Source organism: Gymnoscopelus braueri (genome assembly GCF_963280865.1).
Source record: "Gymnoscopelus braueri genome assembly, chromosome: 7".
NCBI classification, from domain to species: domain Eukaryota; kingdom Metazoa; phylum Chordata; class Actinopteri; order Myctophiformes; family Myctophidae; genus Gymnoscopelus; species Gymnoscopelus braueri.
The window spans coordinates 4,335,854-4,361,583 of NC_137608.1; positions in this window are offsets into that span (position 1 = coordinate 4,335,854).

The window sequence follows — 25,730 nt, forward strand, 5'->3', positions numbered from 1 at the left end:
AATGTGAAATGTTCTACAAGCATGTTCAAATCGGATAAAGGATAGGTGGGCACTATAAGGACATCTAGGCACCTCGATGTACAAATTGGCTATTTTGTCCAAAATGTAAAAAATATATATATATATTATTAAGTAATGTAAAGTATACATGATGTGAACATGCACGGTACATCATTATTAGACTTAAAGGGGAAATCCACCCATTTTCAATATTTAACTATGTCATTAATATAGCATAAAGGAGTTGTGTGGAAATAAGAAAAAATTAAAAAAAAAATTAACATTGCAAAAAAATTTAACATTGCAAAAAAATTAACATTGCAAATTACACCATGATGAGTCATCACAGTGTAATTTGCAATGTTAATTTTTTTGCAATGTTAATTTTTTTTGCAATGTTAATTTTTTTTTTCATTTTTTCTTATTTCCACACAACTCCTTTATGCTATATTAATGACATAGTTAAATATTGAAAATGGGTGGATTTCCCCTTTAAAGGGATACTTCACTTTCGGCGGGGGGAAACATTTAAAAAATATATTAAAAATAAATGAAAAAAGTAATGGAAAATTCATGGCCCCCTCACGCATTAGAGTGTCCTACTAATGTGTGAGGGGCCTTTATTTTGCCATAACTTCTTTCATTTTTTTTATATATATTTTTAATGTTTATTTTATGTGAAAGTGAAGTATCCCTTTAATGTTATCCTTCAGTTATGTTGCAGATTAAACTTTTTCATAAATTGCATAGACCTGTTTGACAGTACTATCATCAATGCTGTGTACACATATTTTTTTTGTTCATTTGTTTACACATCTTTTCTATTATTATGTTGGATTCATGTTAATGTTTATTTTAAGACATTTAACACATAAACCCTCAATACTTAGTAAACTTGACCTTTGGCTCCGTACTCGGTTCACTGTTTTTTTCTTCCATAAAAATGGGGCAATGAAACACATCAAACAAATGAAACACCTGATACACCTGAACATTAATATTACACAATAAAACATAATTGAATTAGAAAAAGTGCTCCTCGGAGCACAGGTCTCCGGGCCAGGTCAGGTAGGTTATTGTGGGCCAGCAATGTTGATGGAATATGAAAAATCTAACAGATCCTTCTTGATCACATGACTATAGAGATCATGTGTACCGATTTGCGTGAAATTTGGATAAAATCTGAAAGAGTCATACAAATATTTGTTTTACAAGTCATGGTGGCGCATGGTGGCACTATAAAAGGCAGTTGTGGAAAAATGTCATGGAAATCGCACGCTGCGTTCATTATTTGAGGCATTTTGTTCAAAATGGTGCACTCCTGCAAACTTTTTAAGCCAATCTCAGCCAATTAGGATGGAATATGAATAATCTGAAAGACCCATTTTGTTTAATGTCTATAGATTATTATGTTAAGACAAAATCTGTAGGGGTAATATAAAAGAAAAGTGTTTTGCTTTCAATCGGTTACTGCATTCATTTTTTTTTTCTTTTTTTTCCCCACGATTTTGTAACCCCATTTTTTACACCCAGTGCCAATTGTCTATGTAATCCTGGGCACTACCTTCCCACTGCCAACCTAGGGAGGCCAGGGCCGAGCTCATGCCTCCTTCAATGCATGAGAGCCAACTGACCTTCTTATCACCTGACAGGGGAGAGTTTCCCTGGTTGGACGCAGCGCGTGGAAGGAACACGTTATTCCAACCAGTTCCTTTCCCCTCCATCAGGCGCCCCGGCTGGCCAGGGGGAGGCAGTATAGTGACCTGGATTACTGCATGTTTTTGTGAGGGTATCTACCCTAGGAGACACGGGGAGAACATGCAAACTCCACACAGAGAGGCCCTTTCGCCAACCCCACCTAGGGTATGGGCACTGATGGCGCGGAGGAGAGAACACGCCCACAGCGCCCCCTGCGGGAATCGAACCCAGGACCTTCTAGCTGTGAGGCGACAGCGCTACCGACTGCAGGCGCCACCGTGCCCCCTGGTTACTGCATTCATGATTAGAGGCTATAACAGGCCAATGTGAAAATGGTGGCATTTCTTCCTCAGCCTAGTGGGAATGTGTGTGCAAAATCTCACTTAAATTGCATGCTGCGTTCCTGTTTTGAGGCATTTTGTTCAAAACGGACCTCTCCTGCAAATTTTGGCTAATCTTAGCCAATCAGGATGGAATATGAAAAATATGAAAAAACAGTTTTGTGTAATGACTGTAGAGATACTGTGTACCAATTTGCGTGATGATTGGATAAAATCTGTTGGAGTAGTGTAAAAGAATGTGTTTGTTTTGCAAAAAGCGGCCTCCTGGTGGTGCTATAACAGGCCCATTTGGAAAATTTGGGGCAGAGGTTCTGAATTGGCATCCAGGGAGTGTGTGTGCACAGTTTCGCAGCGGCCGGGCCAACGGTGCCCGAGATTAGCTGTTCACAGACAGACACGCGGACGGACGGACTGACAGGGTGCAAAACATACTCTCACCATGCCTTTCGGCCTGGCGGAGACAATAATGCACAGACTCAGCAAGCCTGATTTCCTTTGGGTTAGGGCATTACAAAATGTAGACACTCTGCAAAAGCCTTCTTTTGTTTTGTTTTATTTAGAGTAGCCAAAGATTTTTTTTACCTCCTTTTTCTCCCCCATTTAGTCGTTATGCGAATTAATTCCTCCCAACTCACATTTCTATGTTGTCACTGTGGTCGCATCCTAGTGAGGAGCCCCCACCAGGAGGACATAGAGCCTTCGTCCTACTCCTCCCGCCCAACACTCCCCGCAGACAGGTAACGCCCCAGCCCGTAGGAGTACATGCAATGACCAATATCAGCCTCCACGGCCGGCTTCCGTACCAGGAACACGGGCCAATTGTGTTCGTGTAGATGCTCGACAAAGCCGGATGCACCACGGTGGATTCGAACCCACAACCTCCGTGGTGGTGGGCAGTGACTATACCACTGCGCCACCCAAGCGCTTCTTTAGTTTGTTTTCAATGTAAAGTTTAAGCAACTGTCAGAGCACCTGCACCTATTGCTATTCTATACTATTTATTGATCCGGCAGGGGAAATTTAAATGTCATGGCATTACCTCAGTTAAGAAACACATGACAGATAACATTAAAATAGATTACAGCTAGGAGTGAAAAGAAAAGTAACTAGAAAAAGTGCTCCTCGGAGCACAGGTCTCCACCAGGTCAGGTAGGTTATTGTGGGCCAGCAATGTTCAGAATTTGCCAATCGATGGAATATAAAAATCGGACGGTACCATTTTGATCACTTGACTATAGAGATAATGTGTACCGTTTGGACAAAATGTGTAGGAGTAATATAAAAAAGAAAAATCGGCCTCCTGGTGGCGCTATAATAGGGCAATGTTAAAAGGGTGGCGTTTGTTCTTCAACGTAATGCAAATGTGCATGCAAAGTTCCACCGCAATCGGACGCTGCGTTCATGATTTGCGGCATTTTGTTCAAAACGGGCCACTCCTGCAAACTTTAGATGTTAATGTTAGCCAATCAGGATAGAATATGAAAAATAAAATGGATCCATCTTGATCACATGACTATAGAGATCATGTATACCGATTTGCGTGAAATTTGGATAAAATATGAAAGCTTAATCTCAAAATATGTGTTTTACATAAATCGGCCTCCTGGTGGCGCTATAAAAGGCTAATGTGAAAAATGCAGGGCAGATGTTTTTCCTTGGCCTCTAGGGAGAATGCGTGCAAAGTTTCACACAGATCGGTGCAGTTACAGTTAAAAATGCAAATTGGCCTTTTATAGCGCCACCATGAGGCTGATTTGAAAATCTTCAAGTTGCATTTCTTCCTCTGCCTAGTGGGAATGTGCGTGTGAAATTTCACGGAAATCGCAAGCTGCGTGCATGATTTGAGGCATTTAGTTAAAAATGGACCAATCCTGCAAACTTTGGAAGCCAACCTTAGCCAATCAGGATGGAATATGGAAAATCAGACAGATCAGTGTTGATCAAATGAATATAGAGATACTCTGTACCGATTTGCGTGATGTTTGGATAAAATCTGTAGGAGTAATGTAAAAAAAATGGGTTTTGCACAAATCGGCCTCCTGGTGGCGCTATAACAGGGCCATGTAAAAATTGGGGCAGAGGATCTGAATTGGCATCCAGGGAGTGTGTGTGCACAGTTTCGCAGCGACCAGGCCAACGGTGCCGGAGATTAGCTGTTCACAGACAGATGGACACACGGACACACGGACACACGGACGGACGGACAAGGGGTAAAACATACTCTCTCGCCATGCCTTTCGGCCTGGCGGAGACAATAACAAAGAGTAAACGGTTAGTAATGCATAGATTATTTGATATTTACAAATCATTATACGTGTTTTTATGTCCAGGGACCGCACATTTTGGAAGGGAGTTATAGACAATTGGAATGGTATATGAGACATCTGACTGATATACGTATCTTGATCATACAGTATGACTTCGAGATAATGTGTGAGTTTTCGACAAAAGTTGTAGACAGAAGTTGTAGCACAAAGTGTTTTTTTGCAGGAGTGGCTCGTTTTTAACAGAATGCCTGAAATCATGAACACAGCGTGTGATTGCCGTGAAACACTGCACTCACATTCCCACTAGGCAGAGGAAGAAATGCAACCTTTTTCACATTGGCCTGCTAGCGCCACCAGCAGGCCGATTTTTGCAAAACATTTTTTTTGAACAAATTGCCTCAAATCATCATCAATTACAGTTTTTCACAATTGTTAACACACAAAAAGCGAAAAAAAAATTACAATTTGCACACCCTTCACTTCATGTACTAATCGCTCGACCCAATTTGGCACTAATTCACAGTTGTTGCATACACTTCTCACGTAAAATCTCAAAGCATCAACCTACAACACACAAATATTCAAATCTCTAAACATTCAGGTCTGGTGAGCAATTTGCACCACCGGGCTGCTCCAGTGCGTGAGTGGTTCCAGGACCCACTTTCCCCCATTTTTCCGTTCTGTACCTTCCACCTTATTCTCCTTTCCTGAATCCCCATTGAGGAGTTCTTTTCAGCTTGGAGGTGGAAGGAGAATGGAACCCACTGAGCCGGGTCCCACTGCTCCAGCCAGGCCATGGAGGAGGCTTGTGGCGACGTCACTGTTAGGGCTGTGAATCTTCTGCCATCTCACGATTCGATTCCAATTATTGGGGTGATTCCGATTTTTTAATTTTTTTTCAAAACAAACGATTCTCGATTCATATTTTTTTTTTCTGATTCAGAATCGATTCAGCCCAGAACTTGCCACTTCTCAAAAATGTCATTATACAAAAATCCTTTTTTGAAAATCCTTTTTTTGAAAATGAGAATCGATTCTGAATCGTCCGACATGAGAATCACGATTTGTTTTCGAAATGATTTTTTCCTGCAGCCCTAGTCACTGTTGAGGCCTGTCAGGGCTTCATGCGCCACTCGAGGCGTTTCTTCCAACGCTGCTTGGACAGGGAGAACATTGCCTGTGATGTGGATGAGGCCCTCTGGCCAGACATGAACCGGAGGCATGATGCCTAAATCATGTAGAGAAATAAAACTTTTTGGGCTGCATATTTGTGTTTTGTTTTATGTTTGACTATGAAAAAAGTAGGCCTACACTGAGTCATTTTACAAAAGGAGAAATGGCTCATTCTCCAGAGTCATTGTCATTCATATAGTGTGTTCCATTTATATGATTGTGTTTTCAATTTTGCCCTGCAGTGTGCTGTAAATGCTTGGTAGTGTGCAGCACATGCTTAGTTGTGTGTACTGTAATGAATGGTATGTGTGTGTCATTTGAAAATATGGCTGTGTGTACCAAATGAAAACACAAGTTCCATTTTGTGAACAGTTAAGAGATTTGATGTCACAGAGTCATCTTGCAAAGGGAGTGTAGGGTTTAGCATTTTGTGTGTGAGGTTTTCAGTTTTTTGTGTGCAGTTTTGAGAAAGCCGTTATTGTTTTGAGAAACGTGTGTTAACAATCGTGAAAAACTGTAATCTACCGATTGCAGTAAAAGGCAGAGGAAGAAAAGCCTCCCTTTTCACATTGGCCTATTATAGCACCACCAGGAGGCCACAATAACCTACTTGACCTGACGGAGAGCTGTGCTCCGAGGAGCACTTTTTCTAGTTCAATGATGTTTTATTGTGTAATATTAATGTTCAGGAGACATGTGTTATTGTCCCCTCCTTGGCAGAGTCATTCCTCAATGGGATGAGGGGGCGTGACCCTCTGTTTAACAGACAGTTGTCACTTCTCTGTGTGCCAGATTTTTCATCAGAAAAAGCAGTAAACAATACAGTATCTCATACTGTAATATCCTTTCTCTTAGTTATGTAAACATTTCCACTCCATATTTATTCCAGTGGTAACCTTGGACAGTTACATCCCATTTGAATGTTATATACTGTAATTACCAACATTGTGTAAAAATAATAATTATTCAGCACACAAATTCACACAAACACAAGTGACTGATTATTATGTGCTTTTATTATGTTAACATGCACCTGTGATTGTTTTACATTATTATATTTAATCTTTATGAATACTAAACAGTACAACATTAATATGGAGGAGAAGTAGTAGTAGCAGTGTAATACAAAGTTAAGAGAAACAAAGAACCAAAGAATCCAGCTGTAATAAAACGAAAAGTACATTTATTTTCATTTGTGTACCACACCTCCACCAATGAGGATGAAAAACATTACAATATACTGGAGATCAGAATCATTAAATTGGTAGTAAAACCCTAACCCATCAAAATAGAAGCCCAGAGTCTTTCCAAAAAGATCAACATTCATAGCTGCAAAGGTTTATACTTTATTACAGGCATCAAAAAGAATATAAAGAAGGATAAAGGTATATCATATACTGTATGTCTGTCTGTCTGTCTGTCTGTCTGTCTGTCTCTCTCTCTCTTTTGTGTTGCTATAACTATAGGTCGTTTAGTATTTCAGTTAACAATAATTTTTTGTCAATTGTACTTTCTGTTGTTTTTGCTTTAGTAAAGGTAGGGTAAGTGATTTTTTGTTTTGTTGTGTTGAAGTAAGTGTTAAATAGCTAGTAATCATTGCTGTAGACTGTTTGTTCAGTAACATGGGTTTCCCCGTCTCTCCAGCTCTACAATAAACAGAAAAGGATACCAATTTTATCCAATCAAGAGAGAACTCAATACAGGATACACTAAAGGATAAACAAGTGAAACTGGAAGTGATGACACAAAGCAATGATCAGACCAAATTGGAATTGGAAAACTATAAAATTGAAGATGATAAATGGGTGCTGTCTCTCCTGATTAGCTGAAATTGGAAACCCACTCAACCCAGGGACAGGGAGACCCTTACTGAACAAACACGACATATAGCAATGATTACTAACACAATATAGAGTGTTAACCTTATAACAAAAACACTTTTTGTTTTAACAAAAAAATATCACTTACACTCCCTTTAACTATAATAACCCTGATCTCAGTCGTCATAGATTTCCACAGTCATGACAGGCGTGTACGTGTCTGTCATCGTGGCCTCGACTTTAAAATCACCGTCTGAGTGAGAGAAGGAATTGCCTCCTTTCTTTCTGATAAATCCCTCATGATGATTACTGAGATACATCTCGTTAAAAAGATTGTGATCACAAGTTTTGTTTTTTCCAAAGAATCCCCCCGCATGCCAGTTATTGTACATGTTGTAGTCGTAGGGCACAGAGAACATGTAAGCTAGCTTCTTGGTGCACGATTTGCTGCTGGGATTTTGGAGCTCGTAGGTGAAGACACCGACAACGCCACACGCAGTGTATGGCGTCTTCTTGAATTCAACCACGTACTCCTTGGACGAGGCGATTTCGAGCGGTAAAGATCTGGTACAACTGCCACTCGAAAAATACATCCTTAATAGTACGAAAGAAAAAAGAAAAAAAAGTTAGAGCCAGAGGCGTAATTTCAGGAAAGAATACAGGGCTGCAAAAATGAATGATCATTTAGACCACATTTCCAAAATAGCAAAAAAAGTGGATCTACAAGCTTGTAAATCCACCATTTTCGCAATTTATTGGGGTTGAGAAAGAGAAAATGTTTGAAAATGTTGGCCTATACATGCCCAAAATAGGGTTGCAGACAACAAAACACATCTATAACATGTGTCACATATACTGTTAACGGGCATGGATCAGATTAATCCGCGGTTGGGGAATATATAAAAATACCACTGGTTAGAGCAACTGATGAAAATAATAATAATAATAATAATAATAATAATAAGGGTAATAATAATAATAATAATAATAATAATAATAATAATAATAATAATAATAATAATAATAATAGTACAAAAAGGAATAAAAAACACATTAGTAAAAATAAACAAATACCTTGGATTAATGAGTACATGGGAACTCCTGTTGCTGATCGTAACGGTGCACTGGCGATGAGTTGGAAGGAGGCTAGCAATTGCGTCACCAACTGCCACGATCGGATCTACATCCATGTTCCTTTCCATGGTAACTGGAAAAACAAAGCCTGGCCAGAGTGCAAACAACATGTTCATCACTGATCCTGACATTTTTGACCTGGAGTCACCCTATCATTTTTATTAATTTATGCATCTTGAAAAAAAAAACAGGTGTATGGTTCAGGTGTATATGCACCTAAGCATATTAAATTCTGGTACTCTATAAGCTGTGTATACTACTTGACTGCTAACAACAAAACTGTAAAACATATCAGAAATACATACATTTATCGTTGTGTAAACACTCTCAATTCTTACCGTCAGTCTCTCGGCGCTCGCAATGGAAAATGTCAAACGCAGCAATGACACCCTGGTAACTAGTAACACTGATGCCTGCAGGACACTTCGTCCTGTTCAGTGAGCAGCCACTCTATTTATATGATTCGGTCTGCCCATGTTTGTCTAACCTTCTGTTGATTAATCATGTGACTTGTGTATTTGTCTTAAATGGGGAAACTCAGGCTCCAGCACTGTTCTATAATAGTGGCTACTGTCCCCCAAGCTTCTTATCTGAACTAATCAATCAACCCTCTCAACACTCACATGTGACATGTGCAAAGTCCCCTGATTTCAACACTGTAGGTCAGAGCTGTAGTTCTTAGAATTGCATATATTTGTACTTATTATGACTAAATATCCTGAAACATTCTGAAAATAAGATACAGGAAGGCACTAGAAGGCCACATGTGCAGGTAACATGCCAATACAAATGCCACTGTTACATCATAATAATGGATTTTTCTACATGTATGGACACAAATGGCAAGAAATATATACAGTAAGAGCATGGGGGGCTTTGTCATCATATAGAGCATAATAATAATACTAATAATACAAATGATAATAATAATATGTTACAAAGTGCTTAACAACTTAAAATCAAACAGTGAACAATAAAACAATTACAGCAATAAGAACAACACACAACAGTATCAGTGACAGTAAATACAGGAGATGCACCGAATTTTGCTGTTAGGAGGTTAAAAAGGCCTTTCTTTAAAAATGTGTCTTTATTTTGGATGTAAAAATGGCAATGGAACTAGCTACTCTGAGGTCCAATGGGAGGCTGTTCCAGAGTCTAGGGGCCCTGACGGCAAAGGCCCGATCACCCTTGGTCACCAGCCTAGACGTAGGAACATCTAGTAGGGCCGAATCAGAGGACCTTAGGCAGCGGACAGGCACATGGGGTTTTAGCAGGTCAGCTAGGTATTGTGGTGCCAGGCCATTAAGAGCTTTAAAAGTTCTCAATAAAATCTTAAAATCTATTCTAAAAGTTACTGGCAGCCAGTGCAGTGCAGCCAGTACCGGGGTTATGTGCTCTGATCTCCAAGTCTGGCGGCGGCATTCTGTACTAACTGCAGGCAGTGTATGGATCCTTTGCTGAGAGTTGAATATAGGGTGTTGCAATAGTCCAGGCGAGATGAATATTCAATTCAAAGGGCTTTATTGGCATGAGAAAAAATGCATTAATATTGTCAAAGTTAAAGTGGAACAATACAATCAAAACAAAATAATGTTTCAAGGTTGTGCAAAAATAGAAGCTGTCTTTCAAAAGTGGTTAAAGGTGATTGCTCTGTTTGTATGTGCAGTGTTTCGACAATGTACATTATTTTTCAAAAATATTTAAATGTACATTGTATGTACAGTGTTTCTACAATTTGAATTTTTTTTCAAAAGTGTTTAAAGGTAATTGTTCTGTTTGTATGTGCAGTGTTTCTACAGTTTATAACAAAGAGTAAACGGTTAGTAATGCATAGATTATTTGATATTTACAAATCATTATACGTGTTTTTATGTCCAGGGACCGCACATTTTGGAAGGGAGTTATAGACAATTGGAATGGCATATGAGACATCTGACTGATATACGTATCTTGATCATACAGTATGACTTCGAGATAATGTGTGAGTTTTCGACAAAAGTTCTAGACAGAAGTTGTAGCACAAAGTGTTTTTTTGCAGGAGTGGCTCGTTTTTAACAGAATGCCTGAAATCATGAACACAGCGTGTGATTGCCGTGAAACACTGCACTCACATTCCCACTAGGCAGAGGAAGAAATGCAACCTTTTTCACATTGGCCTGCTAGCGCCACCAGCAGGCCGATTTTTGCAAAACATTTTTTTTGAACAAATTGCCTCAAATCATCATCAATTACAGTTTTTCACAATTGTTAACACACAAAAAGCGAAAAAAAATTACAATTTGCACACCCTTCACTTCATGTACTAATCGCTCGACCCAATTTGGCACTAATTCACACTCCCTTATCTGCATTAGACTCTGACTTTCCTTCTTTACACTCTGATGTCAATTACATTATCACCTTGTTGTCCAAACACTACACACAATGTTCAGTTGTTGCACACACTTCTCACGTAAAATCTCAAAGCATCAACCTACAAATATTCAAATCTCTAAACATTCAGGTCTGGTGAGCAATTTGCACCACAGGGCTGCTCCAGTGCGTGAGTGGTTCCAGGACCCACTTTCCCCCATTTTTCCGTTCTGTACCTTCCACCTTATTCTCTTTTCCTGAATCCCCATTGAGGAGTTCTTTTCAGCTTGGAGGTGGAAGGAGAATGGAACCCACTGAGCCGGGTCCCACTGCTCCAGCCAGGCCATGGAGGAGGCTTGTGGCGACGTCACTGTTAGGGCTGTGAATCTTCTGCCATCTCACGATTCGATTCCAATTATTGGGGTGATTCCGATTTTTTAATTTTTTTTCAAAACAAACGATTCTCGATTCATTTTTTTTTTTCTGATTCAGAATCGATTCAGCCCAGAACTTGCCACTTCTCAAAAATGTCATTATACAAAAATCCTTTTTTGAAAATCCTTTTTTTGAAAATGAGAATCGATTCTGAATCGTCCGACATGAGAATCACGATTTGTTTTCGAAATGATTTTTTCCTGCAGCCCTAGTCACTGTTGAGGCCTGTCAGGGCTTCATGCGCCACTCGAGGCGTTTCTTCCAACGCTGCTTGGACAGGGAGAACATTGCCTGTGATGTGGATGAGGCCCTCTGGCCAGACATGAACCGGAGGCATGATGCCTAAATCATGTAGAGAAATAAAACTTTTTGGGCTGCATATTTGTGTTTTGTTTTATGTTTGACTATGAAAAAAGTAGGCCTACACTGAGTCATTTTACAAAAGGAGAAATGGCTCATTCTCCAGAGTCATTGTCATTCATATAGTGTGTTCCATTTATATGATTGTGTTTTCAATTTTGCCCTGCAGTGTGCTGTAAATGCTTGGTAGTGTGCAGCACATGCTTAGTTGTGTGTACTGTAATGAATGGTATGTGTGTGTCATTTGAAAATATGGCTGTGTGTACCAAATGAAAACACAAGTTCCATTTTGTGAACAGTTAAGAGATTTGATGTCACAGAGTCATCTTGCAAAGGGAGTGTAGGGTTTAGCATTTTGTGTGTGAGGTTTTCAGTTTTTTGTGTGCAGTTTTGAGAAAGCCGTTATTGTTTTGAGAAACGTGTGTTAACAATCGTGAAAAACTGTAATCTACCGATTGCAGTAAAAGGCAGAGGAAGAAAAGCCTCCCTTTTCACATTGGCCTATTATAGCACCACCAGGAGGCCACAATAACCTACTTGACCTGACGGAGAGCTGTGCTCCGAGGAGCACTTTTTCTAGTTCAATGATGTTTTATTGTGTAATATTAATGTTCAGGAGACATGTGTTATTGTCCCCTCCTTGGCAGAGTCATTCCTCAATGGGATGAGGGGGCGTGACCCTCTGTTTAACAGACAGTTGTCACTTCTCTGTGTGCCAGATTTTTCATCAGAAAAAGCAGTAAACAATACAGTATCTCATACTGTAATATCCTTTCTCTTAGTTATGTAAACATTTCCACTCCATATTTATTCCAGTGGTAACCTTGGACAGTTACATCCCATTTGAATGTTATATACTGTAATTACCAACATTGTGTAAAAATAATAATTATTCAGCACACAAATTCACACAAACACAAGTGACTGATTATTATGTGCTTTTATTATGTTAACATGCACCTGTGATTGTTTTACATTATTATATTTAATCTTTATGAATACTAAACAGTACAACATTAATATGGAGGAGAAGTAGTAGTAGCAGTGTAATACAAAGTTAAGAGAAACAAAGAACCAAAGAATCCAGCTGTAATAAAACGAAAAGTACATTTATTTTCATTTGTGTACCACACCTCCACCAATGAGGATGAAAAACATTACAATATACTGGAGATCAGAATCATTAAATTGGTAGTAAAACCCTAACCCATCAAAATAGAAGCCCAGAGTCTTTTCAAAAAGATCAACATTCATAGCTGCAAAGGTTTATACTTTATTACAGGCATCAAAAAGAATATAAAGAAGGATAAAGGTATATCATATACTGTATGTCTGTCTGTCTGTCTGTCTGTCTGTCTGTCTGTCTCTCTCTCTCTTTTGTGTTGCTATAACTATAGGTCGTTTAGTATTTCAGTTAACAATAATTTTTTGTCAATTGTACTTTCTGTTGTTTTTGCTTTAGTAAAGGTAGGGTAAGTGATTTTTTGTTTTGTTGTGTTGAAGTAAGTGTTAAATAGCTAGTAATCATTGCTGTAGACTGTTTGTTCAGTAACATGGGTTTCCCCGTCTCTCCAGCTCTACAATAAACAGAAAAGGATACCAATTTTATCCAATCAAGAGAGAACTCAATACAGGATACACTAAAGGATAAACAAGTGAAACTGGAAGTGATGACACAAAGCAATGATCAGACCAAATTGGAATTGGAAAACTATAAAATTGAAGATGATAAATGGGTGCTGTCTCTCCTGATTAGCTGAAATTGGAAACCCACCTGAAAAGATGTATTTTCTGTTTGTTAAAGAGCTCTAGGGACAGGGAGACCCTTACTGAACAAACACGACATAGCAATGATTACTAACACAATATAGAGTGTTAACCTTATAACAAAAACACTTTTTGTTTTAACAAAAAAATATCACTTACACTCCCTTTAACTATAATAACCCTGATCTCAGTCGTCATAGATTTCCACAGTCATGACAGGCGTGTACGTGTCTGTCATCGTGGCCTCGACTTTAAAATCACCGTCTGAGTGAGAGAAGGAATTGCCTCCTTTCTTTCTGATAAATCCCTCATGATGATTACTGAGATACATCTCGTTAAAAAGATTGTGATCACAAGTTTTGTTTTTTCCAAAGAATCCCCCCGCATGCCAGTTATTGTACATGTTGTAGTCGTAGGGCACAGAGAACATGTAAGCTAGCTTCTTGGTGCACGATTTGCTGCTGGGATTTTGGAGCTCGTAGGTGAAGACACCGACAACGCCACACGCAGTGTATGGCGTCTTCTTGAATTCAACCACGTACTCCTTGGACGAGGCGATTTCGAGCGGTAAAGATCTGGTACAACTGCCACTCGAAAAATACATCCTTAATAGTACGAAAGAAAAAAGAAAAAAAAAGTTAGAGCCAGAGGCGTAATTTCAGGAAAGAATACAGGGCTGCAAAAATGAATGATCATTTAGACCACATTTCCAAAATAGCAAAAAAAGTGGATCTACAAGCTTGTAAATCCACCATTTTCGCAATTTATTGGGGTTGAGAAAGAGAAAATGTTTGAAAATGTTGGCCTATACATGCCCAAAATAGGGTTGCAGACAACAAAACACATCTATAACATGTGTCACATATACTGTTAACGGGCATGGATCAGATTAATCCGCGGTTGGGGAATATATAAAAATACCACTGGTTAGAGCAACTGATGAAAATAATAATAATAATAATAATAATAAGGGTAATAATAATAATAATAATAATAATAATAATAATAATAATAATAATAATAATAATAATAATAATAGTACAAAAAGGAATAAAAAACACATTAGTAAAAATAAACAAATACCTTGGATTAATGAGTACATGGGAACTCCTGTTGCTGATCGTAACGGTGCACTGGCGATGAGTTGGAAGGAGGCTAGCAATTGCGTCACCAACTGCCACGATCGGATCTACATCCATGTTCCTTTCCATGGTAACTGGAAAAACAAAGCCTGGCCAGAGTGCAAACAACATGTTCATCACTGATCCTGACATTTTTGACCTGGAGTCACCCTATCATTTTTATTAATTTATGCATCTTGAAAAAAAAAACAGGTGTATGGTTCAGGTGTATATGCACCTAAGCATATTAAATTCTGGTACTCTATAAGCTGTGTATACTACTTGACTGCTAACAACAAAACTGTAAAACATATCAGAAATACATACATTTATCGTTGTGTAAACACTCTCAATTCTTACCGTCAGTCTCTCGGCGCTCGCAATGGAAAATGTCAAACGCAGCAATGACACCCTGGTAACTAGTAACACTGATGCCTGCAGGACACTTCGTCCTGTTCAGTGAGCAGCCACTCTATTTATATGATTCGGTCTGCCCATGTTTGTCTAACCTTCTGTTGATTAATCATGTGACTTGTGTATTTGTCTTAAATGGGGAAACTCAGGCTCCAGCACTGTTCTATAATAGTGGCTACTGTCCCCCAAGCTTCTTATCTGAACTAATCAATCAACCCTCTCAACACTCACATGTGACATGTGCAAAGTCCCCTGATTTCAACACTGTAGGTCAGAGCTGTAGTTCTTAGAATTGCATATATTTGTACTTATTATGACTAAATATCCTGAAACATTCTGAAAATAAGATACAGGAAGGCACTAGAAGGCCACATGTGCAGGTAACATGCCAATACAAATGCCACTGTTACATCATAATAATGGATTTTTCTACATGTATGGACACAAATGGCAAGAAATATATACAGTAAGAGCATGGGGGGCTTTGTCATCATATAGAGCATAATAATAATACTAATAATACAAATGATAATAATAATATGTTACAAAGTGCTTAACAACTTAAAATCAAACAGTGAACAATAAAACAATTACAGCAATAAGAACAACACACAACAGTATCAGTGACAGTAAATACAGGAGATGCACCGAATTTTGCTGTTAGGAGGTTAAAAAGGCCTTTCTTTAAAAATGTGTCTTTATTTTGGATTTAAAAATGGCAATGGAACTAGCTACTCTGAGGTCCAATGGGAGGCTGTTCCAGAGTCTAGGGGCCCTGACGGCAAAGGCCCGATCACCCTTGGTCACCAGCCTAGACGTAGGAACATCTAGTAGGGCCGAATCAGAGGACCTTAGGCAGCGGACAGGCACATGGGGTTTTAGCAGGTCAGCTAGGTATTGTGGTGCCAGGCCATTAAGAGCTTTAAAAGTTCTCAATAAAATCTTAAAATCTATTCTAAAAGTTACTGGCAGCCAGTGCAGTGCAGCCAGTACCGGGGTTATGTGCTCTGATCTCCAAGTCTGGCGGCGGCATTCTGTACTAACTGCAGGCAGTGTATGGATCCTTTGCTGAGAGTTGAATATAGGGTGTTGCAATAGTCCAGGCGAGATGAATATTCAATTCAAAGGGCTTTATTGGCATGAGAAAAAATGCATTAATATTGTCAAAGTTAAAGTGGAACAATACAATCAAAACAAAATAATGTTTCAAGGTTGTGCAAAAATAGAAGCTGTCTTTCAAAAGTGGTTAAAGGTGATTGCTCTGTTTGTATGTGCAGTGTTTCGACAATGTACATTATTTTTCAAAAATATTTAAATGTACATTGTATGTACAGTGTTTCTACAATTTGAATTTTTTTTCAAAAGTGTTTAAAGGTAATTGTTCTGTTTGTATGTGCAGTGTTTCTACAGTTTACATTTTACATATTTGGCATTTAGCATACGCTCTTAATACAGAGCGATTTACAGTAAGGATAAACATGAGGTAATACATCAATTGCATAGAAATAGTAATAGTAATCTAGGATAGAACTAAGAACATATCATCAGTCTAAACAATAGAATATCCAAGAAATCTATTTCTATGTACCGAGGTCACTCAATGCAGACAGTGCTGGAATACACACAATGATTAGAAGTCTTTAAGGTGGTTGTGTTCTATTTGATATCCTTCTCCTATCACAGCAGCTCACAATTCTCGCTGCTGTTTTGCACATTGTTGTACTTTGCCCAGCAGAGATAGGAGTTTTTTTTGTCATTAGTCATGTTTTCAAACTCTCCTTGGGTGATTGTAATCTGTGGAAAGCATGTGTCTCTGATGTCTTGTACAGTGGGCAGGCGGTTAGGAAGTGTAGCTCAGTTTCCACTTCATTTTGTGCACAGTGGGTGCATAGTCTTAACCTGACACCGTCAAATGGAAGAAAGCTTGCGACACACATTTTGTTTCACAGCGTACTTGCATCTGAGACTCCGGGCGCAGAATCGATGACAGACAGTTTTTCTTTTTTTCAAGCTACTAGGCAGGTGATTGGATGATCCCGCCCCTAGCAGCCGCTGATTGGTTCGGACACGCAGTGTTCGGCCATCTCTACTCCCTTCGCAATCCCAGACCTCCCTGAAATCAAATGCAAATGAGATTTCCGGAGGGAGGGGGTTTACCAGGCTAGCATAGTCTGTCTTCTCTAGGGAGCCAGGTTTGCCTATGACGGCCTTTCTCGATTGCAAGACTGTGCTCACTGAGTCTGTACCTAGTCAAGACTTTTCTTTGTTTTGGGTCGGTCACAGTGCTCAGGTATTCTGCCACGGTGTATTCTCTGTTTACGGCCAAATAGTATTCTAGTTTGCTCCTTGGCTGAGGGGGCATTTCTCTAGAGTTTCTCTGTGTGTGAGTGCCTTGTTATGGAGTACATCTGGGTCACTTTCTTTTAGATGGTTATAACATTTAAGTGCTCTCTTTGTTTTTGTGATTATGAGTGGGCATCGTCCTATGCCCTGCATGCATTGTTTGGTGTTTTCTGCTGGATCCGGAGATTTGCAGAATTCTGTGTGCATTCTTTCTCCCCCTTCCTTATTCTCCAGCCATCCTGGTGTTGGATGTCCATCAAAGGTCAGGGGTCACAAGTGGGTCCATTCCCCCTGGGTCCCAGTCCGTTTGGGTATTCTCCCCCCGTCCGTATTCCCCAACCCTGGAGTAGAACACCTCCCATCATAGAGGAGTCAGAGGAACAGACGGTGTCTGTATTAATAGAAAAATCAAACCTGGTACTACTCGCAATCCCAGAAACTACAGCATTAGTCATGGGGGCTCGTACCATAATAAAGTTATTACTGTAACAGAAGCGATGAATTGCATGACAATCGCGCAGTGGAATAGTGGAACACAACAACACACCACTACTCCAGATATTATTACAATATCACTGAGAGGTCCACTAATGCAGACCAATCATGCACCACGGATTAGCCTTGAAAAAGCAGACATACTATCTAAGACTTAGATGTTTTAATAACTCATTGTAGTCAGACTGACATTGAGTGTTTTGAACTGAACTGGCGCCTCTGAGTGAAGCTGTGGCAAACATACGATTTGACATATTATCAATTAGGCTAGTTAAAAACTGCTGTCTATTAATAGCAACAATTTTACAATTGTCTAGCAGAGAAACGGACCCAAGTTTGCCCTCTCTTCCAGCTATTTCAGCCTCAAGTGTTTTTGTGCCAGGTTTCTCTTTCAGTGCTCTAATAAAGGAAATGCTGCGTTTAATTAGTTTATCTGCATAAACTATAGAGGCTGTGCGTCTCTGTAGGCACTCTGAAAGAAGGGCAAGTTCATTAAGCACATCATACATGAGTCCCAAGTCAAGCATGAACTGTTTTGAGGACAATCTTTTGAGCATGCCCTCTTACTGTTTTCTGTCTGTTGCCACCCAGCGTACATCAAGTACTCGCCCTATTTTGGATACCTCCTGGTGCAGCTTTTGTGCGCACTCCGCCAGCTCTCTTTGATTCGGTGGGGACCGGCTGTATAGGCTGTATAGTTTATCCATAAAGGACTGGAAGTGATTAACCCCACCAGCATCTTTCACTGCATCAGATACAGCTAATTCCAGCCTATGGTTAAGACAGTGGCAGCGGTGGCCTAGTGGTTAGAGGGGCGGCCTTGATACCGGAAGGTCCCTAGTTCGATTCCCCAATTCATCACATCAATCATGAATCACCGCTGAATAGCCCTTGAGCAAGGCTTCCATGCAGGGTCTGGCTGTAAATAAGTTTCGCACTTAGTCCAACACCCTGGGTAAACAACAAACTTTGCTTTGCTTTGCTTTGCTTTGCTTACAGTGCCAAATAATAAAATTGGGGTAGCGCTCTGATAATCTCTTGGCAACACCTGATTTTCTACCTAACATCACACTAGCGCCATCACTTGTGAATGCAATCAAATGTTTTTTAAGGAAGTGATCATCAAAACCAACAGACTGTGTTCTATTGTCTCTGCTTTTTGGTCTGAGAGCTCGATCAGGTCTAAAAACACATAATGTGGGTCACTGTTCTTGTCAGTCTCACATTTTAAATGAATAATCAATGTCGTTTTCGCACTCAGAGTTGTGGACTCATCTATAATTATAGATATATTCCCCCTTATCTCTTTGATGATTCTGCATATCTTTTTACGTATTTCTCCAGCAACATGGTCAATAATTTGAGCAGCACTGTATCTATAATGAAGACCATGTCCAATGTCCACACCATGTAACTGTTGCAGACAGTTCAAGAATATCAAAATGGTCAGAGTATTCTCTGTCTTTCTTGGCAAGAAGGTAGGCTGACCTGAAAACAGCAGCTGTAGCCTGTAGACTGGACTCATTCATTTTGTCGCACAGTCCTTTTCTTTGACATGTCCACAATCTCTTGTGCACGTTTGTGCGCTTTGGATTTTATGTGTTGATTAATTTTTTTCCTTAGTGAGCACAGTTTAGAAAGGCGGTTTGACCCAGTCTGGTTTACATTATGGCGTCTCCTTGCATTTTCTTAAAATGTAGTTTGCCTACTTCAGCGCAAATTTTACAGCCAATTTTGCCATTTCTTGACTCTATCCAGGGATATATTTTTTGTTTCTCCCTCCACATTTCTTTGCTCCACACATCGGGGTGATGGCTAGATGAAGATGAGGCAGGTGGTGGCTGTGAAACGGGTGTTGGCTCAGGCTGCTGTTCACCCTCTGTTATGGTGTCACTGTCACTGGGAGAGGGAATGATTGGAGAATCTGTCCGGGCATGGGGGCTACTAGTAGTTGAAGTTGCAGCCTTGCAAGTGCCGTGGACGTAGGCCTATCTAAGGGCATAACGCATAATAATAAAACATCTCCATTTGATTTATACCCAGGGCCAGCACATACTAAATAGACAATGGTTTTCTTATTGCCTTTAAGACAGGACTGCTTAAAAATGCAAACTCCATAGCCTACAATAAGACACAGGCCCACAGCAAAATACTAAATTCACCTTTGTCGGACTCGTCGTTATCAGAAACAAGAATAAGCTCGCTGTCGTCCTCAATCTCCTCATCATCATTTAATGGGGCGGCCATAGCTGAGTGGTTAGTGAGCCCGTCTAGGGAGCCAGAGGCCCTGGTTGCCCCAGGTTCGATTCCAGGCCAGGCCAGCACATGTGTCGATGAAATGAAATTTGTCCCTGAGCAAGACTCTTAACCCCTAATTGCTCACAGGTTCTCATTGGAAACAAGACCGCAAGGACTTTCATGAACAACCTGTTAAAAGGAATTATCCTTATCGGCTGCTGCTTCAGTAACAACTGGTGTGGGCGATTGGATTCTTGAACTACTAGTTTTATTCATGAATTTGAAGAGTGATGATTGTTTTAAATTAGACATCTTGGTGCTGCTGGCGCTCTCGGATGGCTGTTAGGCTTATAGCTTCCGCTTTGTTCTAAATTCAAATCACGTAACACCTACAGGACAAGTTGATTGATTGACAGCTGTCAGCCAGCAAGTGTGGTTGATCTTCTTTGATTTGAATGGAGGCGCCCTCCTTCTGCCTGCCCATGCCATGGCTCTATTGGTCGGTTGTTGTCAGTGTTGACATCACAACCAATGGAGGGATTAGCTATTGAGTCTGATTCTTGCCAAGTCTGCTTATTTGGCCTGTGGACCACCCCACAGGGTTTTCTAAATCTCACCTGCACAACCCAATATTATGCTGTTGTTACAAATGTGTTGCTTTTAAATGTGCAAATATTTATTAGTATTAGCATCAAAATGTACTTAATGTACAAAAAGTAAAAGTACTAAAATGTTTGAAAACAGACGATCTACAAGCTCACAACGTGACTTGTTGATCGGCTATTTTCAAAATAGCCTATGTATAAAATAGGGCTAATAAGTGGTTAATGTATGTTTTATAATATCATAATTTATATCTGAAAAGCAACTAGTAACTAAAGTTTTCAAATAATTGTAGTGGATTAAAAGTAAAATATTGGTAACACTTGGTCATAACAAGGTACCTGTAATTATCACTTAATTTATGATAACTTAATACATTATTTAAGCATTAATGAATGCTTCAATCATGAATTCCTTGTATTTCATCATTAATTAACAGCATTAGTTAAGCAAAGTTACTTAATACATGAATTACAGGGAATTCATACTTAATTAATGTTTAATTAATGCTTAATTAATGCTTAATTAATGCTTAATTAACGCTTAAATAATGTATTAAGTAATCATAAATTAAGCGTTAATTACGGGTACCTTATAAGCAAGTGTTACCACAATATGTCCCCCTGAGATGTAGTGGAGTAGAAGTAAAAGTACAGAAAATGAGAAATACTCCAGTAAAGTAAAACATCCTCAAAAGTAAAGTAAAACATCCTCAAAAGTGTACTTAAGTGTAAGTACAGTACTTGAGTAAATGTACTCAGTGGCAACGGCGCCTGTTTAATTAAAAGACACTGTGTCCCCCCATGATTCAGTCCAGTCAAAACTAAAAATTGAAGAAAAAAAATAAAATCAGTCCAGTCCCCCTGCCTGGGGGGGACTGGACTGACCCATCCACCGCGAGGCTGGATGGGTCAGTGGCCACGATGCTTATGATTGTCTAGTTAATTAAACATAGGAGTCCATTTGGTTACAGCTGACTTTTAGGATGAAGAAAAAAGAAAAAACCTCTGACATGGAGTACATTTTTTGTTCAGAATTAAAGGAGAATTCCGGACATTTTAAGTGTTATCTTTGATGTCTCGTTACTCACCTACCGACGTAAAAAGTGGCGTTCTTTTTTTCCAGAGATTCCCCTGTCGTCATTTTTTAAACCCCCTCCGTTGTCATAATGGGAGCGCGTGGGTTAGGGAAATTCGTCTATTATAACCGATGCAAAGTTATTTTTTTCTCTACTACTACTCATTGTAGAGTCTCATGATAGTCAAACATGCGTTGAAAGTTCCTGAGAGGCTACCGTTAATGGCGAACGATTTAACACTGGATGCTTGTTTCTTTCCAGAACCTGGCAACTCGGTGTTGCCAGGTTGAGAAACAAGCAACGTCACCGTCGGTAGGTGAGTAACGAGACATCAAAGATAACACTTAAAATGTCCGGAATTCTCCTTTAACCGAAATAAAGTAAAAAAAATATATATATATTAACATCCATCCGGAAAAAAAAACAGAAAATGTGCGCGCACGCGTCCCCCGATGTGTCCCCCACTCCCCCCCATGTCATTTTCCATTCCAGCGCCCCTGAATGTACTTGGTTACTTTACACCACTGCTACCCTGCCCTGCGCTGTCATCGTTGCCTAGTTACCGACACCAGCGCTGCTCACTGCACCGGCACCGCACATTTAAAAAATGTCTACAGCCGACACTCCACCACATCCTCAAAAGAGAAAGCGCCTCCAAAAGTATAGACGTGAGAGGGAAGAGGCAAACCCTTGGATATTTCTTCTTGTTATTATTCTAAAATTAAAATTGCATCATGAGTGGATGAGGCAAAACCGGAGGTCTTGGCTAATGTCCAAACATGACAGCAACTTTCGCCTCCCGGTTTGTCCATAACTGGGCAAGGTTGAAATATACCGGGAAGGAGGACCCCCCCACACGGGAGTACGTGGGCAAGGAATTGCTCTTTAAATCAAATCTTGTTAGTGCGAAGGACATACTCTTTCATTGACTTGCCAAACAGGCGTGAGTTTGAGTTATGCTTTTTCCTTGAAGCGACACTGCGTCGTTTCCTGGAGCAATATGCCTTTGACATACAAGAGGATAAATGGAAGGACTGGTCCATCGAGTCCTCTGTCAGTATTGACACAGTCAATGTTGTGGTTAAGTTCTGGACCGGCCGGGCCTCAGACCATGATGTGGAGCTGTATCTGAAAAGGTACTGTAATATCCTTGGGCAGGCATATAAACCAGTGGACCAGTTTGGAATCTGGTATGGAGTCCGGAAGTACACGGTGGAGATCAGGCGGGACGCCAACAACCAACGGGTGTCCCTGCCCAGCTCTGTTTCCCTGGGCCCATACAACGGCCGGGTTACCTACCCGGGGCAGGAGACGAGATGTTTCATTTGCAACAGCACGGAGCATCAAGTCAGAGCCTGTCAGAAGGTAAAATGCTGGAGATGTGGGAATCTGGGCCACAAGTCAAAGGACTGTCAGAATGATGCTGAGTGCATCCTCTGTGGAGAGCGAGGGCACTCGTTTTTCCAGTGCCCCAAATCCTACAGCAATAGGGCGAGAGAGCAGAGAAAGTCTCAAGCCCAGGAGCAGCAGAGACGAGTCATTGAATTGCTGCGGAGCAGCAGGCAGGTGACTCTACCAGACGGAGCCAGCACTCCACAGCCAGCAGACGGCAAGCCCCCTGCAGCCGGAGCCTGACCTGGCCACACCGAGAGCAGACGGAGCCAGCACTCTACAGCCGGCAGACAGCGAGGAGGAGAGCAGCACCCTGCAGCCGGAGCCTGACCATGCCACGCCGAGCGCAGAGGAGGAGCCAGGAGGAGTCAGGGTAACAACTGAGGTGCCTGGCAGAGCCGAGCCTGCAGCGGGGGTGAAACGGCAGCAGGTACCTGGCAGAGGGCCTGGGAGAGGCCGTGGGAGAGGCAGATTCGCCGCTGCCTGCATGATGGAAGCCGCATCCAACTCCAGAGGGGCCCCTGCTCATGGGGGGAGCCAGCAGCAACCCCGTCATCATCAACCAGAGGCCGCAGCCGCTGCGGAGACGGAGGAGGCTGTCAGACAGCTGGAAAAGGCTGTCAAAGACATCCTGCCGCCCTGGTCGGATTCCTCTGGGGTGGGGGATGAGAGGATGATCGGCGAGCAACAGCAGGAGGAGCACGGCGAGGAGTCCGAGTATGACTCGGCCAGTGAGGAGCCAAGCAACAGCAGCGAGGACAGCAGCGAGTTAGACTCCAGTGGTGGGGAGGGGACCCCCCTTGCCGTGGCTGCAGAAGAGCCGCCAGGGAGTCAAATGCTGGAACCTGAGACACAAGGCGAGGGGCATGTGAGTGTTAACAAGTACCAGAAGCAACAGCCGTCACCTCTGGCAAATGTGGACAAAAAACATAGAAGAAAATGATTTTCTGCATAGTACCAGCATTTTAACATGTCTAAGCTCTCAATAATTACCTGTAATGTGAGAGGTCTCAAATCTGCGTTGTAGACAAACGAAGATGAACATTCTTAACAACACTGAGTGTGATGTTTTATGTGCGCAGGAGTTGCGTCTCACAACTCAGGAGGACATTATTGATGTATCTGACATGTGGGAAAGGGGAACTGTTGTAATATTTATAGGTAATGACATGGCTGATGGCGTTGGTATATTTTTTAAAGGCAAAGCTGAAATTATAAAATCAAGAGAAATTATTCCAGGGCGAATTTTATTATTGGACTGTATTTATAAAAATTTAGAAATGAGAATTTTAAATGTATATACACCTCCGGATGCAGCAACCAAAGTAAGAATGTTAAAAAATATATATGAATTATTATCAGTGAGTTTCCACACTATTCTTTGTGGAGATTTTAACGCATATACGAGGTAAACGATAGAATTCCTGTTTTGGCTGCTGGTTACCGCCAAAGCAGAGAAGGCTTGGCTCTAAAAAAAATGAGCCACTTCTGTGGGGTAAGAGACGTTTTTAGGATGCTGCATCCGACAGAGGTGGCCTTCACTCACTTTGACACGTCTGACACGTCAGAACGAGGATAGACCGCATATATATATCTGAACGTTTTACTCCTATAAAGTATAAAACGCATGCTTTGGTCAATTCCGATCATCTGGCAGTGGAAGTATCCCCGAGTTGTGGCAAAACGGACAAAAAGGTTTTTTGGAAATTAAATGTAAGCTGTTTAAAGAATAATGATGTGCTGGTGGAATTGAAAAAGGAAATTATAATCACCAAAAGTTTAAATGTTTTAATAAAATCGTATATTGAATTATGGGAAGCAATGAAAGAACGGTTAAGCTTTTTCTTTAAATATAAATCTAAATGATTAAATCAAGAGCAAAATGAAAAGTATAATAAGCTAATGGTTGATTTCGTAAATCTGCAAACAAAATAAAATAAAACGGAGGTAGAGAAAGAGAACTTGTATGTAATGGAATCGGAATTGACCAAAATTAAATGATGTCTCGTATTGCCTTCGCCTACAGGCAGGGATGGGTGACTCAGAAGGTTCGAGTAATGTAATGAACCTATTTAGTATACATAAAAAGAAACTCCAAAATAAGCATATCAGTGCAATCCTAAATGATAATGGACAAATGATAGAGGAGAAGTAAAAAAGGGAAACCATTAGAGAATTATGCGAAAAAATGTACCAGAAAATCCCTATCAATGAGTCAAAGTTGCACGCCTTTCTGGATTCTGAGCGAGGTTGGCCTTAATTTTGCGGGTGGGGAAATTACTAAAAATTAGGTAAGGGAAGCAATATCACAGTTAAGTAAGGTTAAGTCACCAGGCCCAGACGGTCTACCTAGTGAGTTATATCACCCAGTTATATCACCCAGTCACCCAATTCTTGTACTGAAGAATTAGTGGATCTGCTAACTACGGCTCTTAACGATGGAATCAAGTCAGGCAAAATGAATGCATCCTTTTATCATGGGGTTATATCGCTAATATATAAAAAAGGGTCATCACATAATTTAGATAATTGGAGACATGTTACACTAATGAACGTTGATTATAAGATACTTGCAAATATAGTATAGTTAATCGGATAAATAACGATTTGGAAGAGCTTATCGAAAAGGAACAGACATGTGCCATTAAGGAAAGGCTGATGTGGGATAATTTAGGGATTTTAAGAGACCTTACATG